The 18,858-nt window shown below is 31.5% G+C and overlaps 6 non-coding genes across 6 annotated transcripts; all 6 read left to right on the forward strand.

The window, feature by feature from the left end:
* The first annotated feature begins 2,223 nt into the window (after window positions 1–2,223).
* Window positions 2,224–2,295, forward strand: TRNAC-GCA (transfer RNA cysteine (anticodon GCA)). The gene has a single exon. It is a non-coding gene; the product is annotated as a tRNA-Cys (tRNA).
* Window positions 2,296–5,013: 2,718 nt separating this feature from the next.
* On the forward strand, window positions 5,014–5,085 carry TRNAC-GCA (transfer RNA cysteine (anticodon GCA)). The gene has a single exon. It is a non-coding gene; the product is annotated as a tRNA-Cys (tRNA).
* Window positions 5,086–6,317: 1,232 nt separating this feature from the next.
* Window positions 6,318–6,389, forward strand: TRNAC-GCA (transfer RNA cysteine (anticodon GCA)). Its single transcript has one exon. It is a non-coding gene; the product is annotated as a tRNA-Cys (tRNA).
* A 1,323-nt stretch (window positions 6,390–7,712) lies between these two features.
* Window positions 7,713–7,784, forward strand: TRNAC-GCA (transfer RNA cysteine (anticodon GCA)). Its single transcript has one exon. It is a non-coding gene; the product is annotated as a tRNA-Cys (tRNA).
* A 7,634-nt stretch (window positions 7,785–15,418) lies between these two features.
* Window positions 15,419–15,490, forward strand: TRNAC-GCA (transfer RNA cysteine (anticodon GCA)). Its single transcript has one exon. It is a non-coding gene; the product is annotated as a tRNA-Cys (tRNA).
* A 2,718-nt stretch (window positions 15,491–18,208) lies between these two features.
* Window positions 18,209–18,280, forward strand: TRNAC-GCA (transfer RNA cysteine (anticodon GCA)). The gene has a single exon. It is a non-coding gene; the product is annotated as a tRNA-Cys (tRNA).
* The last annotated feature ends 578 nt before the right edge of the window (window positions 18,281–18,858 follow it).

The following is an 18,858-nucleotide window of genomic DNA, read 5'->3' on the forward strand; positions in this document are numbered from 1 at the left end:
CCTGATAGCACAGTTAGAGTGGCAGATTTCATTTATTTGATAGAGATTTTTACAGAAATCTATAATTTATAGAAGGCAAATATAAAGGACCTACCTAGTTTCTCTTAAAAAGTACTTTCTTTCCCAAATGGTTAAACTGAAGAAGTAGGAGAAGCCTTATTGCAATATCAGTCTGAGTTCAATCCCTAATCCCATCAACAGTTCCAGAACCTCAATTTAATTTCTGTCCATTCTATAGTAATATATTTAAAATAGTATAATATAACTGAACATGAAACATGTGTACTTTAATACTCATCCTCTTTGATAATTAAATAAGGAATTATTAGGCAATTACATTGCAGTATTCTGGAACTGTTGTTGTAATTGGGGGTTGATCTCAGACTGATTTTGCAACTAGGCCATTTGAGTTTATGCATCAAACATTAATTTTGAACACCTGAGCCCACAAACCCAAAAATCAAAATGTCCTATTTTATTAGCAATAAAATACTGTTGACAGCTCCTTTTTGAAATAACTTATATAGGTTTGTTGCTAAGAATTTGTATTTTCTAAGTTCTGTTTGGCCTCCAAAATATAAAGTCACAATATGTCCTGATGTCACTATAACTGACCAAAGTGGAGCTTTAGATGATCAAAGTTTCTTTTTGAGCATGCTCACAGCTTACACCTATGTGAACTCTGCATTCAAGCCCAGATTAATAACTCCAAAGCATCACCATAAATATACAGATTGATTGTTTATCCTGTAGGACAAGATATATAGTACAAACACCTAAACATTCTGACTGCAATGTGAATGTTTTTAAAATCTTTTATGCAATTGGGGGTATAGCTCAGTGGTAGAGCATTCAACTGCAGATCGAGAGGTCCTGTTCAAATTTGAGTGCCCCTTTTACCTAGCTTTTAATTTGTAAAGGTACTGATTCAATTTGCAGTTTATAGCTAGTTTGAAACTCAAGTACAGGAAAAGCTAACACAAGTAAGAGCAAGAAAACAAAAAAAGTTAAACTTTAACATTATATACTTCCTGATAACACAGTTAGAGTGGTAAATTTCATTTTTTTTATAGAGATTTTTACAGAAATCTATAATTTAGAGATGGCAAATATAAAGGACCTACCTAGTTTCTCTTATAAAAGTACTTTCTTTCAAAAAATGGTTAAAAATGAAGAAGTAGGAGAAGCCTTATTGCAATATCAGTCTGAGTTCAATCCCTAATCCCACCAACAGTTCCAGAACCTCAATTTAATTTCTGTCCTTTCTATAGCAATATATTTAGAATAGTATAATATAACTGAACATGAAACATGTGTACTTTAATACTCACCCTCATTGATAATTAAATAAGGAAAAGCATCTCTTAAATAGTGATACTTTAACATTATAAACTTCCTGAAAGCACAGTTAGAGTGGCAGATTTCATTTATTTGATAGAGATTTTTACAGAAATCTATAATTTATAGAAGGCAAATATAAAGGACCTACCTAGTTTATCTTAAAAAAGTACTTTCTTTCCCAAATGGTTAAACTGAAGAAGTAGGAGAAGCCTTATTACAATAACAGTCTGAGTTCAATCCCTAATCCCACCAACAGTTCCAGAACCTCAATTTAATTTCTGTTCTTTCTATAGTAATATATTTAGAATAGTATAATATAACTGAACATGAAACATGTGTACTGTAATACTCACCCTCTTTGATAATTAAATAAGGAATTATTAAGCAATTACATTGCAGTATTCTGGAACTGCTGTTGTAATTGGGGGTTGATCTCAGACTGATTTTGCAACTAGGCCATTCGAATTTATGCATCAAACATTAATTTTGAACATCTGAGCCCACAAGCCCAAAAATCAAAATGTCCTATTTTATTAGCAATAATATACTGTTGTCAGCTACTTTTTGAAATAATTTATATAGGGTTGATACTAAGAATTTGTATTTTCTTAGTTCTGTTTGGCATCCCAAAATATAAAGTTACAATATGTCATGATGTCACTATAACTGACCAAAGTGGAGCTTTAGATGATCAAAGTTTCTTTTTGAGCATGCTCACAGCTTACACCTATGTGAACTCTGCATTCAAGCCCAGATTAATAACTTCAAAGCATCACCATAAGTATACATATACATTTTTTAACCTAAAAGAACACATATATAGTACAAACACCTTTACATTCTGACTGCAATGTGAATGTTTTTAAAATCTTGTATGCAATTGGGGGTATAGCTCTGTGGTAGAGCGTTCGACTGCAGATCGAGAGGTCCCTGGTTCAAATCCGGGTACCCCCTTTACCTAACTTTTAATGTGTAAAGGTACAATTTGCAGTTTATAGATACTTTGAAACTCAAGCACAGGAAAAGCTAACACAAGTAAGAGCAAGAAAACAAAAAAAGTGAAACTTTAACATTATATACTTCCTGATAACACAGTTAGAGTGGTAAATTTCATTTTTTTGATAGAGATTTTTACAGAAATCTATAATTTAGAGAAGGCAAATATAAAGGACCTATCTAGTTTCTCTTATAAAAGTACTTTCTTTCAAAAAATTGTTAAAAATTAAGAAGTAGGAGAAGCCTTATTGCAATATCAGTCTGAGTTCAATCCCTAATCCCACCAACAGTTCCAGAACCTCGATTTAATTTCTGTCCTTTCTATAGCAATATATTTAGAATAGTATAATATAACTGAACATGAAACATGTGTACTTTAATACTCACCCTCATTGATAATTAAATAAGGAAAAGCATCTCTTAAATAGTGATACTTTAACATTATAAACTTCCTGATAGCACAGTTAGAGTGGCAGATTTCATTTATTTGATAGAGATTTTTACAGAAATCTATAATTTATAGAAGGCAAATATAAAGGACCTACCTAGTTTATCTTAAAAAAGTACTTTCTTTCCCAAATGGTTAAACTGAAGAAGTAGGAGAAGCCTTATTACAATAACAGTCTGAGTTCAATCCCTAATCCCACCAACAGTTCCAGAACCTCAATTTAATTTCTGTCCTTTCTATAGTAATATATTTAGAATAGTATAATATAAATGAACATGAAACATGTGTACTTTAATACTCACCCTCTTTGATAATTAAATAAGGAATTATTAAGCAATTACATTGCAGTATTCTGGAACTGTTGTTGTAATTGGGGGTTGATCTCAGACTGATTTTGCAACTAGGCCATTCGAGTTTATGCATCAAACATTAATTTTGAACATCTGAGCCCACAAGCCCAAAAATCAAAATGTCCTATTTTATTAGCAATAATATACTGTTGTCAGCTACTTTTTGAAATAATTTATATAGGGTTGATGCTAAGAATTTGTATTTTCTTAGTTCTGTTTGGCCTCCCAAAATATAAAGTTACAATATGTCATGATGTCACTATAACTGACCAAAGTGGAGCTTTAGATGATCAAAGTTTCTCTTTGAGCATGCTCACAGCTTACACCTATGTGAACTCTGCAATCAAGCCCAGATTAATAACTTCAAAGCATCACCATAAGTATACATATTCATTTTTTATCCTATAAGAACACATATATAGTACAAACACCTTTACATTCTGACTGCAATGTGAATGTTTTTAAAATTTTGTATGCAATTGGGGGTATAGCTCAGTGGTAGAGCATTCAACTGCAGATCGAGAGGTCCTGTTCAAATCCGGGTGCCCCCTTTACCTAACTTTTAATGTGTAAAGGTACTGATTCAATTTGCAGTTTATAGCTAGTTTGAAACTCAAGTACAGGAAAAGCTAACACAAGTAAGAGCAAGAAAACAAAAAAAGTTAAACTTTAACATTATATACTTCCTGATAACACAGTTAGAGTGGTAAATTTCATTTTTTTGATAGAGATTTTTACAGAAATCTATAATTTAGAGAAGGCAAATATAAAGGACCTATCTAGTTTCTCTTATAAAAGTACTTTCTTTCAAAAAATTGTTAAAAATTAAGAAGTAGGAGAAGCCTTATTGCAATATCAGTCTGAGTTCAATCCCTAATCCCACCAACAGTTCCAGAACCTCAATTTAATTTCTGTCCTTTCTATAGCAATATATTTAGAATAGTATAATATAACTGAACATGAAACATGTGTACTTTAATACTCACCCTCATTGATAATTAAATAAGGAAAAGCATCTCTTAAATAGTGATACTTTAACATTATAAACTTCCTGATAGCACAGTTAGAGTGGCAGATTTCATTTATTTGATAGAGATTTTTACAGAAATCTATAATTTATAGAAGGCAAATATAAAGGACCTACCTAGTTTATCTTAAAAAAGTACTTTCTTTCCCAAATGGTTAAACTGAAGAAGTAGGAGAAGCCTTATTACAATAACAGTCTGAGTTCAATCCCTAATCCCACCAACAGTTCCAGAACCTCAATTTAATTTCTGTTCTTTCTATAGTAATATATTTAGAATAGTATAATATAACTGAACATGAAACATGTGTACTGTAATACTCACCCTCTTTGATAATTAAATAAGGAATTATTAAGCAATTACATTGCAGTATTCTGGAACTGTTGTTGTAATTGGGGGTTGATCTCAGACTGATTTTGCAACTAGGCCATTCGAATTTATGCATCAAACATTAATTTTGAACATCTGAGCCCACAAGCCCAAAAATCAAAATGTCCTATTTTATTAGCAATAATATACTGTTGTCAGCTACTTTTTGAAATAATTTATATAGGGTTGATACTAAGAATTTGTATTTTCTTAGTTCTGTTTGGCATCCCAAAATATAAAGTTACAATATGTCATGATGTCACTATAACTGACCAAAGTGGAGCTTTAGATGATCAAAGTTTCTTTTTGAGCATGCTCACAGCTTACACCTATGTGAACTCTGCAATCAAGCCCAGATTAATAACTTCAAAGCATCACCATAAGTATACATATACATTTTTTATCCTAAAAGAACACATATATAGTACAAACACCTTTACATTCTGACTGCAATGTGAATGTTTTTAAAATCTTGTATGCAATTGGGGGTATAACTCAGTGGTAGAGCATTCGACTGCAGATCAAGAGGTCCCTGGTTCAAATCCGGGTAACCCCTTTACCTAACTTTTAATGTGTAAAGGTACAATTTGCAGTTTATAGCTACTTTGAAACTCAAGCACAGGAAAAGCTAACACAAGTAAGAGCAAGAAAACAAAAAAAGTGAAACTTTAACATTATATACTTCCTGATAACACAGTTAGAGTGGTAAATTTCATTTTTTTTATAGAGATTTTTACAGAAATCTATAATTTAGAGAAGGCAAATATAAAGGACCTATCTAGTTTCTCTTATAAAAGTACTTTCTTTCAAAAAATTGTTAAAAATTAAGAAGTAGGAGAAGCCTTATTGCAATATCAGTCTGAGTTCAATCCCTAATCCCACCAACAGTTCCAGAACCTCGATTTAATTTCTGTCCTTTCTATAGCAATATATTTAGAATAGTATAATATAACTGAACATGAAACATGTGTACTTTAATACTCACCCTCATTGATAATTAAATAAGGAAAAGCATCTCTTAAATAGTGATACTTTAACATTATAAACTTCCTGATAGCACAGTTAGAGTGGCAGATTTCATTTATTTGATAGAGATTTTTACAGAAATCTATAATTTATAGAAGGCAAATATAAAGGACCTACCTAGTTTATCTTAAAAAAGTACTTTCTTTCCCAAATGGGTAAACTGAAGAAGTAGGAGAAGCCTTATTACAATAACAGTCTGAGTTCAATCCCTAATCCCACCAACAGTTCCAGAACCTCAATTTAATTTCTGTCCTTTCTATAGTAATATATTTAGAATAGTATAATATAAATGAACATGAAACATGTGTACTTTAATACTCACCCTCTTTGATAATTAAATAAGGAATTATTAAGCAATTACATTGCAGTATTCTGGAACTGTTGTTGTAATTGGGGGTTGATCTCAGACTGATTTTGCAACTAGGCCATTCGAGTTTATGCATCAAACATTAATTTATATAGGGTTGATGCTAAGAATTTGTATTTTCTTAGTTCTGTTTGGCCTCCCAAAATATAAAGTTACAATATGTCATGATGTCACTATAACTGACCAAAGTGGAGCTTTAGATGATCAAAGTTTCTCTTTGAGCATGCTCACAGCTTACACCTATGTGAACTCTGCAATCAAGCCCAGATTAATAACTTCAAAGCATCACCATAAGTATACATATTCATTTTTTATCCTATAAGAACACATATATAGTACAAACACCTTTACATTCTGACTGCAATGTGAATGTTTTTAAAATTTTGTATGCAATTGGGGGTATAGCTCAGTAGTAGAGCATTCGACTGCAGATTGAAAGGTCCCTGGTTCAAATCCGGGTGCCCCCTTTACCTAACTTTTAATGTGTAAAGGTACTGATTCAATTTGCAGTTTATAGCTACTTTGAAACTCAAGCACAGGAAAAGCTAACACAAGTAAGAGCAAGAAAACAAAAAAAGTGAAACTTTAACATTATATACTTCCTGATAACACAGAGTGGTAAATTTCATTTTTTTGATAGAGATTTTTACAGAAATCTATAACTTAGAGAAGGCAAATATAAAGGACCTACGTAGTTTCTCTTATAAAAGTACTTTCTTTCAAAAAATGGTTAAAAATGAAGAAGTAGGAGAAACCTTATTGCAATATCAGTCTGAGTTCAATCCCTAATCCCACCAACAGTTCCAGAATCTTGATTTAATTTCTTTCCTTTCTATAGTAATATATTTAGAATAGTATAATATAACTGAACATGAAACATGTGTACTTTAATACTCACCCTCATTGATAATTAAATAAGGAAAACCATCACTTAAATAGTGATACTTTAACATTATAAACTTCCTGATAGCACAGTTAGAGTGGCAGATTTCATTTTTTTTATAGAGATTTTTACAGAAATCTATAATTTATAGAAGGCAAATATAAAGGACCTACCTAGTTTCTCTTAAAAAAGTACTTTCTTTCCCAAATGGTTAAACTGAAGAAGTAGGAGAAGCCTTATTACAATAACAGTCTGAGTTCATTCCCTAATCCCACCAACAGTTCCAGAACCTCAATTTAATTTCTGTCCTTTCTATAGTAATATATTTAGAATAGTATAATATAACTGAACATGAAACATGTGTACTTTAATACTCACCCTCTTTGATAATTAAATAAGGAATTATTAAGCAATTACATTGCAGTATTCTTGAACTGTTGTTGTAATTGGGGTTTGATCTCAGACTGATTTTGCAACTAGGCCATTCGAGTTTATGCATCAAACATTAATTTTGAACATCTGAGCCCACAAGCCCAAAAATCAAAATGTCCTATTTTATTAGCAATAATATACTGTTGTCAGCTACTTTTTGAAATAATTTATATAGGGTTGATGCTAAGAATTTGTATTTTCTTAGTTCTGTTTGGCCTCCCAAAATATAAAGTTACAATATGTCATGATGTCACTATAACTGACCAAAGTGGAGCTTTAGATAATCAAAGTTTCTCTTTGAGCATGCTCACAGCTTACACCTATGTGAACTCTGCAATCAAGCCCAGATTAATAACTTCAAAGCATCACCATGAGTATACATATTCATTTTTTATCCTATAAGAACACATATATAGTACAAACACCTTTACATTCTGACTGCAATGTGAATGTTTTTAAAATCTTGTATGCAATTGGGGGTATAGCTCAGTGGCAGAGCACTCCACTGCAGATCGAGAGGTCCCTGGTTCAAATCCGGGTGCCCCCTTTACCTAACTTTTAATGTGTAAAGGTACTGATTCAATTTGCAGTTTATAGCTACTTTGAAACTCAAGCACAGGAAAAGCTAACACAAGTAAGAGCAAGAAAACAAAAAAAGTGAAACTTTAACATTATATACTTCCTGATAACACAGTTAGAGTGGTAAATTTCATTTTTTTGATAGAGATTTTTACAGAAATCTATAACTTAGAGAAGGCAAATATAAAGCACCTACCTAGTTTCTCTTATAAAAGTACTTTCTTTCAAAAAATGGTTAAAAATGAAGAAGTAGGAGAAGCCTTATTGCAATATCAGTCTGAGTTCAATCCCTAATCCCACCAACTGTTCCAGAATCTTGATTTAATTTCTTTCCTTTCTATAGTAATATATTTAGAATAGTATAATATAACTGAACATGAAACATGTGTACTTTAATACTCACCCTCATTGATAATTAAATAAGGAAAAACATCACTTAAATAGTGAAACTTTAACATTATAAACTTCCTGATAGCACAGTTAGAGTGGCAGATTTCATTTTTTTGATAGAGATTTTTACAGAAATCTATAATTTATAGAAGGCAAATATAAAGGACCTACCTAGTTTCTCTTAAAAAAGTACTTTCTTTCCCAAATGGTTAAACTGAAGAAGTAGGAGAAGCCTTATTGCAGTATCAGTCTGAGTTCAATCCCTAATCCCACCAACAGTTCCAGAACCTCAATTTAATTTCTGTCCATTCTATAGTAATATATTTAAAATAGTATAATATAACTGAACATGAAACATGTGTACTTTAATACTCACCCTCTTTGATAATTAAATAAGGAATTATTAGGCAATTACATTGCAGTATTATGGAACTGTTGTTGTAATTGGGGGTTGATCTCAGACTGATTTTGCAACTAGGCCATTCGAGTTTATGCATCAAACATTAATTTTGAACACCTGAGCCCACAAACCCAAAAATCAAAATGTCCTATTTTATTAGCAATAAAATACTGTTGACAGCTCCTTTTTGAAATAACTTATATAGGTTTGTTGCTAAGAATTTGTATTTTCTTAGTTCTGTTTGGCCTCCAAAATATAAAGTCACAATATGTCCTGATGTCACTATAACTGACCAAAGTGGAGCTTTAGATGATCAAAGTTTCTTTTTGAGCATGCTCACAGCTTACACCTATGTGAACTCTGCATTCAAGCCCAGATTAATAACTCCAAAGCATCACCATAAATATACAGATTGATTGTTTATCCTGTAGGACAAGATATATAGTACAAACACCTAAACTTTCTGACTGCAATGTGAATTTTTTTAAAATCTTGTATGCAATTGGGGGTATAGCTCAGTGGTAGAGCATTCAACTGCAGATCGAGAGGTACTGTTCAAATTTGAGTGCCCCTTTTACCTAGCTTTTAATTTGTAAAGGTACTGATTCAATTTGCAGTTTACAGCTAGTTTGAAACTCATGTACAGGAAAAGCTAACACAAGTAAGAGCAAGAAAACAAAAAAAGTGAAACTTTAACATTATATACTTCCTGATAACACAGTTAGAGTGGTAAATTTCATTTTTTTGATAGAGATTTTTACAGAAATCTATAATTTAGAGAAGGCAAATATAAAGGACCTACCTAGTTTCTCTTATAAAAGTACTTTCTTTCAAAAAATTGTTAAAAATGAAGAAGTAGGAGAAGCCTTATTGCAATATCAGTCTGAGTTCAATCCCTAATCCCACCAACAGTTCCAGAACCTCAATTTAATTTCTGTCCTTTCTATAGCAATATATTTAGAATAGTATAATATAACTGAACATGAAACATGTGTACTTTAATACTCACCCTCATTGATAATTAAATAAGGAAAAGCATCTCTTAAATAGTGATACTTTAACATTATAAACTTCCTGATAGCACAGTTAGAGTGGCAGATTTCATTTATTTGATAGAGATTTTTACAGAAATCTATAATTTATAGAAGGCAAATATAAAGGACCTACCTAGTTTCTCTTAAAAAAGTACTTTCTTTCCCAAATGGGTAAACTGAAGAAGTAGGAGAAGCCTTATTGCAATATCAGTCTGAGTTCAATCCCTAATCCCACCAACAGTTCCAGAACCTCAATTTAATTTCTGTCCTTTCTATAGTAATATATTTAGAATAGTATAATATAACTGAACATGAAACATGTGTACTGTAATACTCACCCTCATTGATAATTAAATAAGGAAAAGCATCTCTTAAATAGTGATATTTTAACATTGTAATCTTCCTGATAGCACAGTTAGAGTGGCAGATTTCATTTATTTGATAGAGATTTTTACAGAAATCTATAATTTATAGAAGGCAAATATAAAGGACCTACCTAGTTTCTCTTAAAAAGTACTTTCTTTCCCAAATGGTTAAACTGAAGAAGTAGGAGAAGCCTTATTGCAATATCAGTCTGAGTTCAATCCCTAATCCCATCAACAGTTCCAGAACCTCAATTTAATTTCTGTCCATTCTATAGTAATATATTTAAAATAGTATAATATAACTGAACATGAAACATGTGTACTTTAATACTCATCCTCTTTGATAATTAAATAAGGAATTATTAGGCAATTACATTGCAGTATTCTGGAACTGTTGTTGTAATTGGGGGTTGATCTCAGACTGATTTTGCAACTAGGCCATTTGAGTTTATGCATCAAACATTAATTTTGAACACCTGAGCCCACAAACCCAAAAATCAAAATGTCCTATTTTATTAGCAATAAAATACTGTTGACAGCTCCTTTTTGAAATAACTTATATAGGTTTGTTGCTAAGAATTTGTATTTTCTAAGTTCTGTTTGGCCTCCAAAATATAAAGTCACAATATGTCCTGATGTCACTATAACTGACCAAAGTGGAGCTTTAGATGATCAAAGTTTCTTTTTGAGCATGCTCACAGCTTAAACCTATGTGAACTCTGCATTCAAGCCCAGATTAATAACTCCAAAGCATCACCATAAATATACAGATTGATTGTTTATCCTGTAGGACAAGATATATAGTACAAACACCTAAACATTCTGACTGCAATGTGAATGTTTTTAAAATCTTTTATGCAATTGGGGGTATAGCTCAGTGGTAGAGCATTCAACTGCAGATCGAGAGGTCCTGTTCAAATTTGAGTGCCCCTTTTACCTAGCTTTTAATTTGTAAAGGTACTGATTCAATTTGCAGTTTACAGCTAGTTTGAAACTCAAGTACAGGAAAAGCTAACACAAGTAAGAGCAAGAAAACAAAAAAGTGAAACTTTAACATTATATACTTCCTGATAACACAGTTAGAGTGGTAAATTTCATTTTTTTGATAGAGATTTTTACAGAAATCTATAATTTAGAGATGGCAAATATAAAGGACCTACCTAGTTTCTCTTATAAAAGTACTTTCTTTCAAAAAATGGTTAAAAATGAAGAAGTAGGAGAAGCCTTATTGCAATATCAGTCTGAGTTCAATCCCTAATCCCACCAACAGTTCCAGAACCTCAATTTAATTTCTGTCCTTTCTATAGCAATATATTTAGAATAGTATAATATAACTGAACATGAAACATGTGTACTTTAATACTCACCCTCATTGATAATTAAATAAGGAAAAGCATCTCTTAAATAGTGATACTTTAACATTATAAACTTCCTGAAAGCACAGTTAGAGTGGCAGATTTCATTTATTTGATAGAGATTTTTACTGAAATCTATAATTAATAGGAGGCAAATATAAAGGACCTACCTAGTTTCTCTTAAAAAAGTACTTTCTTTACCAAATGGGTAAACTGAAGAAGTAGGAGAAGCCTTATGGCAATATCAGTCTGAGTTCAATCCCTAATCCCACCAACAGTTCAGAACCTCGATTTAATTTCTGTCCTTTCTATAGTAATATATTTAGAATAGTATAATATAACTGAACATGAAACATGTGTACTGTAATACTCACCCTCATTGATAATTAAATAAGGAAATGCATCTCTTAAATAGTGATATTTTAACATTGTAATCTTCCTGATAGCACAGTTAGAGTGGCAGATTTCATTTATTTGATAGAGATTTTTACAGAAATCTATAATTTATAGAAGGCAAATATAAAGGACCTACCTAGTTTCTCTTAAAAAGTACTTTCTTTCCCAAATGGTTAAACTGAAGAAGTAGGAGAAGCCTTATTGCAATATCAGTCTGAGTTCAATCCCTAATCCCATCAACAGTTCCAGAACCTCAATTTAATTTCTGTCCATTCTATAGTAATATATTTAAAATAGTATAATATAACTGAACATGAAACATGTGTACTTTAATACTCACCCTCTTTGATAATTAAATAAGGAATTATTAGGCAATTACATTGCAGTATTCTGGAACTGTTGTTGTAATTGGGGGTTGATCTCAGACTGATTTTGCAACTAGGCCATTTGAGTTTATGCATCAAACATTAATTTTGAACACCTGAGCCCACAAACCCAAAAATCAAAATGTCCTATTTTATTAGCAATAAAATACTGTTGACAGCTCCTTTTTGAAATAACTTATATAGGTTTGTTGCTAAGAATTTGTATTTTCTAAGTTCTGTTTGGCCTCCAAAATATAAAGTCACAATATGTCCTGATGTCACTATAACTGACCAAAGTGGAGCTTTAGATGATCAAAGTTTCTTTTTGAGCATGCTCACAGCTTACACCTATGTGAACTCTGCATTCAAGCCCAGATTAATAACTCCAAAGCATCACCATAAATATACAGATTGAATGTTTATCCTGTAGGACAAGATATATAGTACAAACACCTAAACATTCTGACTGCAATGTGAATGTTTTTAAAATCTTTTATGCAATTGGGGGTATAGCTCAGTGGTAGAGCATTCAACTGCAGATCGAGAGGTACTGTTCAAATTTGAGTGCCCCTTTTACCTAGCTTTTAATTTGTAAAGGTACTGATTCAATTTGCAGTTTACAGCTAGTTTGAAACTCAAGTACAGGAAAAGCTAACACAAGTAAGAGCAAGAAAACAAAAAAAGTTAAACTTTAACATTATATACTTCCTGATAACACAGTTAGAGTGGTAAATTTCATTTTTTTGATAGAGATTTTTACAGAAATCTATAATTTAGAGAAGGCAAATATAAAGGACCTATCTAGTTTCTCTTATAAAAGTACTTTCTTTCAAAAAATTGTTAAAAATTAAGAAGTAGGAGAAGCCTTATTGCAATATCAGTCTGAGTTCAATCCCTAATCCCACCAACAGTTCCAGAACCTCGATTTAATTTCTGTCCTTTCTATAGCAATATATTTAGAATAGTATAATATAACTGAACATGAAACATGTGTACTTTAATACTCACCCTCATTGATAATTAAATAAGGAAAAGCATCTCTTAAATAGTGATACTTTAACATTATAAACTTCCTGATAGCACAGTTAGAGTGGCAGATTTCATTTATTTGATAGAGATTTTTACAGAAATCTATAATTTATAGAAGGCAAATATAAAGGACCTACCTAGTTTATCTTAAAAAAGTACTTTCTTTCCCAAATGGGTAAACTGAAGAAGTAGGAGAAGCCTTATTACAATAACAGTCTGAGTTCAATCCCTAATCCCACCAACAGTTCCAGAACCTCAATTTAATTTCTGTCCTTTCTATAGTAATATATTTAGAATAGTATAATATAAATGAACATGAAACATGTGTACTTTAATACTCACCCTCTTTGATAATTAAATAAGGAATTATTAAGCAATTACATTGCAGTATTCTGGAACTGTTGTTGTAATTGGGGGTTGATCTCAGACTGATTTTGCAACTAGGCCATTCGAGTTTATGCATCAAACATTAATTTTGAACATCTGAGCCCACAAGCCCAAAAATCAAAATGTCCTATTTTATTAGCAATAATATACTGTTGTCAGCTACTTTTTGAAATAATTTATATAGGGTTGATGCTAAGAATTTGTATTTTCTTAGTTCTGTTTGGCCTCCCAAAATATAAAGTTACAATATGTCATGATGTCACTATAACTGACCAAAGTGGAGCTTTAGATGATCAAAGTTTCTCTTTGAGCATGCTCACAGCTTACACCTATGTGAACTCTGCAATCAAGCCCAGATTAATAACTTCAAAGCATCACCATAAGTATACATATTCATTTTTTATCCTATAAGAACACATATATAGTACAAACACCTTTACATTCTGACTGCAATGTGAATGTTTTTAAAATTTTGTATGCAATTGGGGGTATAGCTCAGTGGTAGAGCATTCAACTGCAGATCGAGAGGTCCTGTTCAAATCCGGGTGCCCCCTTTACCTAACTTTTAATGTGTAAAGGTACTGATTCAATTTGCAGTTTATAGCTAGTTTGAAACTCAAGTACAGGAAAAGCTAACACAAGTAAGAGCAAGAAAACAAAAAAAGTTAAACTTTAACATTATATACTTCCTGATAACACAGTTAGAGTGGTAAATTTCATTTTTTTTATAGAGATTTTTACAGAAATCTATAATTTAGAGAAGGCAAATATAAAGGACCTATCTAGTTTCTCTTATAAAAGTACTTTCTTTCAAAAAATTGTTAAAAATTAAGAAGTAGGAGAAGCCTTATTGCAATATCAGTCTGAGTTCAATCCCTAATCCCACCAACAGTTCCAGAACCTCAATTTAATTTCTGTCCTTTCTATAGCAATATATTTAGAATAGTATAATATAACTGAACATGAAACATGTGTACTTTAATACTCACCCTCATTGATAATTAAATAAGGAAAAGCATCTCTTAAATAGTGATACTTTAACATTATAAACTTCCTGATAGCACAGTTAGAGTGGCAGATTTCATTTATTTGATAGAGATTTTTACAGAAATCTATAATTTATAGAAGGCAAATATAAAGGACCTACCTAGTTTATCTTAAAAAAGTACTTTCTTTCCCAAATGGTTAAACTGAAGAAGTAGGAGAAGCCTTATTACAATAACAGTCTGAGTTCAATCCCTAATCCCACCAACAGTTCCAGAACCTCAATTTAATTTCTGTTCTTTCTATAGTAATATATTTAGAATAGTATAATATAACTGAACATGAAACATGTGTACTGTAATACTCACCCTGTTTGATAATTAAATAAGGAATTATTAAGCAATTACATTGCAGTATTCTGGAACTGTTGTTGTAATTGGGGGTTGATCTCAGACTGATTTTGCAACTAGGCCATTCGAATTTATGCATCAAACATTAATTTTGAACATCTGAGCCCACAAGCCCAAAAATCAAAATGTCCTATTTTATTAGCAATAATATACTGTTGTCAGCTACTTTTTGAAATAATTTATATAGGGTTGATACTAAGAATTTGTATTTTCTTAGTTCTGTTTGGCATCCCAAAATATAAAGTTACAATATGTCATGATGTCACTATAACTGACCAAAGTGGAGCTTTAGATGATCAAAGTTTCTTTTTGAGCATGCTCACAGCTTACACCTATGTGAACTCTGCATTCAAGCCCAGATTAATAACTTCAAAGCATCACCATAAGTATACATATACATTTTTTATCCTAAAAGAACACATATATAGTACAAACACCTTTACATTCTGACTGCAATGTGAATGTTTTTAAAATCTTGTATGCAATTGGGGGTATAACTCAGTGGTAGAGCGTTCGACTGCAGATCGAGAGGTCCCTGGTTCAAATCCGGGTACCCCCTTTACCTAACTTTTAATGTGTAAAGGTACAATTTGCAGTTTATAGATACTTTGAAACTCAAGCACAGGAAAAGCTAACACAAGTAAGAGCAAGAAAACAAAAAAAGTGAAACTTTAACATTATATACTTCCTGATAACACAGTTAGAGTGGTAAATTTCATTTTTTTGATAGAGATTTTTACAGAAATCTATAATTTAGAGAAGGCAAATATAAAGGACCTATCTAGTTTCTCTTATAAAAGTACTTTCTTTCAAAAAATTGTTAAAAATTAAGAAGTAGGAGAAGCCTTATTGCAATATCAGTCTGAGTTCAATCCCTAATCCCACCAACAGTTCCAGAACCTCGATTTAATTTCTGTCCTTTCTATAGCAATATATTTAGAATAGTATAATATAACTGAACATGAAACATGTGTACTTTAATACTCACCCTCATTGATAATTAAATAAGGAAAAGCATCTCTTAAATAGTGATACTTTAACATTATAAACTTCCTGATAGCACAGTTAGAGTGGCAGATTTCATTTATTTGATAGAGATTTTTACAGAAATCTATAATTTATAGAAGGCAAATATAAAGGACCTACCTAGTTTATCTTAAAAAAGTACTTTCTTTCCCAAATGGGTAAACTGAAGAAGTAGGAGAAGCCTTATTACAATAACAGTCTGAGTTCAATCCCTAATCCCACCAACAGTTCCAGAACCTCAATTTAATTTCTGTCCTTTCTATAGTAATATATTTAGAATAGTATAATATAAATGAACATGAAACATGTGTACTTTAATACTCACCCTCTTTGATAATTAAATAAGGAATTATTAAGCAATTACATTGCAGTATTCTGGAACTGTTGTTGTAATTGGGGGTTGATCTCAGACTGATTTTGCAACTAGGCCATTCGAGTTTATGCATCAAACATTAATTTTGAACATCTGAGCCCACAAGCCCAAAAATCAAAATGTCCTATTTTATTAGCAATAATATACTGTTGTCAGCTACTTTTTGAAATAATTTATATAGGGTTGATGCTAAGAATTTGTATTTTCTTAGTTCTGTTTGGCCTCCCAAAATATAAAGTTACAATATGTCATGATGTCACTATAACTGACCAAAGTGGAGCTTTAGATGATCAAAGTTTCTCTTTGAGCATGCTCACAGCTTACACCTATGTGAACTCTGCAATCAAGCCCAGATTAATAACTTCAAAGCATCACCATAAGTATACATATTCATTTTTTATCCTATAAGAACACATATATAGTACAAACACCTTTACATTCTGACTGCAATGTGAATGTTTTTAAAATTTTGTATGCAATTGGGGGTATAGCTCAGTGGTAGAGCATTCAACTGCAGATCGAGAGGTCCTGTTCAAATCCGGGTGCCCCCTTTACCTAACTTTTAATGTGTAAAGGTACTGATTCAATTTGCAGTTTATAGCTAGTTTGAAACTCAAGTACAGGAAAAGCTAACACAAGTAAGAGCAAGAAAACAAAAAAAGTTAAACTTTAACATTATATACTTCCTGATAACACAGTTAGAGTGGTAAATTTCATTTTTTTGATAGAGATTTTTACAGAAATCTATAATTTAGAGAAGGCAAATATAAAGGACCTATCTAGTTTCTCTTATAAAAGTACTTTCTTTCAAAAAATTGTTAAAAATTAAGAAGTAGGAGAAGCCTTATTGCAATATCAGTCTGAGTTCAATCCCTAATCCCACCAACAGTTCCAGAACCTCAATTTAATTTCTGTCCTTTCTATAGCAATATATTTAGAATAGTATAATATAACTGAACATGAAACATGTGTACTTTAATACTCACCCTCATTGATAATTAAATAAGGAAAAGCATCTCTTGAATAGTGATACTTTAACATTATAAACTTCCTGATAGCACAGTTAGAGTGGCAGATTTCATTTATTTGATAGAGATTTTTACAGAAATCTATAATTTATAGAAGGCAAATATAAAGGACCTACCTAGTTTATCTTAAAAAAGTACTTTCTTTCCCAAATGGTTAAACTGAAGAAGTAGGAGAAGCCTTATTACAATAACAGTCTGAGTTCAATCCCTAATCCCACCAACAGTTCCAGAACCTCAATTTAATTTCTGTTCTTTCTATAGTAATATATTTAGAATAGTATAATATAACTGAACATGAAACATGTGTACTGTAATACTCACCCTCTTTGATAATTAAATAAGGAATTATTAAGCAATTACATTGCAGTATTCTGGAACTGTTGTTGTAATTGGGGGTTGATCTCAGACTGATTTTGCAACTAGGCCATTCGAATTTATGCATCAAACATTAATTTTGAAAATCTGAGCCCACAAGCCCAAAATTCAAAATGTCCTATTTTATTAGCAATAATATACTGTTGTCAGCTACTTTTTGAAATAATTTATATAGGGTTGATACTAAGAATTTGTATTTTCTTAGTTCTGTTTGGCATCCCAAAATATAAAGTTACAATATGTCATGATGTCACTATAACTGACCAAAGTGGAGCTTTAGATGATCAAAGTTTCTTTTTGAGCATGCTCACAGCTTACACCTATGTGAACTCTGCAATCAAGCCCAGATTAATAACTTCAAAGCATCACCATAAGTATACATATACATTTTTTATCCTAAAAGAACACATATATAGTACAAACACCTTTACATTCTGACTGCAATGTGAATGTTTTTAAAATCTTGTATGCAATTGGGGGTATAACTCAGTGGTAGAGCATTCGACTGCAGATCAAGAGGTCCCTGGTTCAAATCCGGGTACCCCCTTTACCTAACTTTTAATGTGTAAAGGTACAATTTGCAGTTTATAGCTACTTTGAAACTCAAGCACAGGAAAAGCTAACACAAGTAAGAGCAAGAAAACAAAAAAAGTGAAACTTTAACATTATATACTTCCTGATAACACAGTTAGAGTGGTAAATTTCATTTTTTTTATAGAGATTTTTACAGAAATCTATAATTTAGAGAAGGCAAATATAAAGGACCTATTTAGTTTCTCTTATAAAAGTACTTTCTTTCAAAAAATTGTTAAAAATTAAGAAGTAGGAGAAGCCTTATTGCAATATCAGTCTGAGTTCAATCCCTAATCCCACCAACAGTTCCAGAACCTCGATTTAATTTCTGTCCTTTCTATAGCAATATATTTAGAATAGTATAATATAACTGAACATGAAACATGTGTACTTTAATACTCACCCTCATTGATAATTAAATAAGGAAATGCATCTCTTAAATAGTGATACTTTAACATTATAAACTTCCTGATAGCACAGTTAGAGTGGCAGATTTCATTTATTTGATAGAGATATTTACAGAAATCTATAATTTATAGAAGGCAAATATAA

Source organism: Taudactylus pleione, unplaced genomic scaffold, assembly GCF_031769625.1.
Source record: "Taudactylus pleione unplaced genomic scaffold, aTauple2 ptg000021l, whole genome shotgun sequence".
Taxonomy (NCBI): Eukaryota; Metazoa; Chordata; class Amphibia; order Anura; family Myobatrachidae; genus Taudactylus; species Taudactylus pleione.